Source organism: Orycteropus afer, unplaced genomic scaffold (assembly GCF_000298275.1).
Source record: "Orycteropus afer afer isolate SDZICR_OR568_19922 unplaced genomic scaffold, OryAfe1.0 scaffold00501, whole genome shotgun sequence".
NCBI lineage: Eukaryota > Metazoa > Chordata > Mammalia > Tubulidentata > Orycteropodidae > Orycteropus > Orycteropus afer.
In genome coordinates, this window is record NW_006922088.1 from 1,277,780 (window position 1) to 1,279,403 (window position 1,624).

At 48.3% G+C, this 1,624-nt stretch overlaps 1 protein-coding gene across 1 annotated transcript in view; it reads right to left on the minus strand.

Moving 5' to 3' along the window:
* AHCYL2 (adenosylhomocysteinase like 2) overlaps positions 1-1,624 on the minus strand; it is a 230,819-nt gene that overhangs the window by 29,556 nt on the left and 199,639 nt on the right. The window lies entirely within an intron of this gene.

Consider the following 1,624-nt stretch of genomic DNA (forward strand, 5'->3'; position numbering starts at 1 on the left):
AATCTGTGAGTTCTGTATGGCCACTGCAGCGAATTATCGAACCCAGCAAAGAGGTGGTGGGTGCTGCGGGAAGAACAGCTGGTGAAAAGGCTGGAGGGAGGCAGCATGTCTGGCCTCGCAGGAATAGGCCTTGGGCTACTGATGGTGATTCTGTCTTCCTCTTATGGGGTTAGAGGAGGTCAGATGGTGTGGCCTCCCTGCCCCTTTGGCAGTAACTTCACTGAGGAATTTCTTATGGATTCATAGCTTAAATGGTCACCTAGACCATTAGCTCGTGGATGCACTGCAGGTAGTCAGAAAGCCTAAATTAGGTATTAGCAGAATTCGCTTGTTTGAATTCAGGACTTTAAATATCTTCAGTCAAGGATTTGTTTAAATAAAAGGCCAGAGAATTAGTTTCCTTCCCAAAATGGTGGTTTATAAAACTGTAGACATTAATCCTTGCCCAAAAGTACAGACACTCTCCTGGCCAGCATATCAGGGAGCCCTTTAGGATTTTGCCTGGTTCAACCTCACACGCTGTATAAACCAAATTAAAAATAACTGCGAAACTGCTGCATGTAGGTGTGCCAGCATGCCTTGGAACAGCTCATCACTGCTTCAGCTTGAGATTAAGGAGAAGCACAATGCTGTGCCCACTGGAGTTTCCATCATCAGAGGGAAGCTTCAGGATCATAAATGAACTAAAGGAAGCGAACCTAGAACCCTCTCAGGCACCTCAGGGCTGTGACACTCAGCCCTCTCCCTGGCTGACAGAACCACTCAGCAGGACTTTCCAAATCGCTAGCCCTGCTCCTGGCAAGTCCCCAAGGAGATGAATTGCTCTCTGCTGGCATGCACCCATTTTGCAGTCCCATCAATTATCAACTCCCGTGTAAGTGCCAAAAATGCCACCTTGGACCCCAGGGTACACAAAATCCCCAACCTCACGTCTACCACCTGATCTCTTTCTTGTTTTCTCTGGCTCAGCTAAACCTCCCTGGGAGCTGTGGTGCAAGGCCAGCCTCTCCTGCAAACCCTTCCACTTGTTCTACACACAGTGCTGCTTTTCACAGCAGGAACCCTCAGAACAGATCCCCAAGGAGCCCAAAAAGCTCTTCAGGTTCCCGCTCCCTTTCTGTATGTACAGAATATCTCACAGAGGTGTCCCTCACAGCTTCTGACCCCTAGCCACAGAAAAGATGAGCAATTAAAACTCTCTGCATTCAGTCCCACTATTCTTGTCCACATTTCCCTTTCAGTGAAGGCATCTAACAGAGGCAGGTAGTTGCTATCTCTAATATTTATTGAATAAATGCAGCCCCTTGGCACATCATCTCTAGTGCCTGTCAGTCATACTCCCTCCTGTCACTGAGGGAAGCTTTGGAATGATAAATATTTAAATATAAGATATTTAAAGTCCTTGTTGGCAAGAGCTGACTCATCCTAGAGCCACTGTCAGCCTAGCCCCCTTTCAGGACAGGAAGGCTTTCACCCGGCTCCTCACACCAGCACTTGCTGCTGCCTCTCTCCACTGTGTCCCAGGAGAGGCCTGCTCTGCAGCCTTTAACAGCAGGCAGTGGCTGGATCAGAGCTTCAAGGGTGATCTGATCCCTTGATTCCCTATCTCTCCCTCTTATAGTCC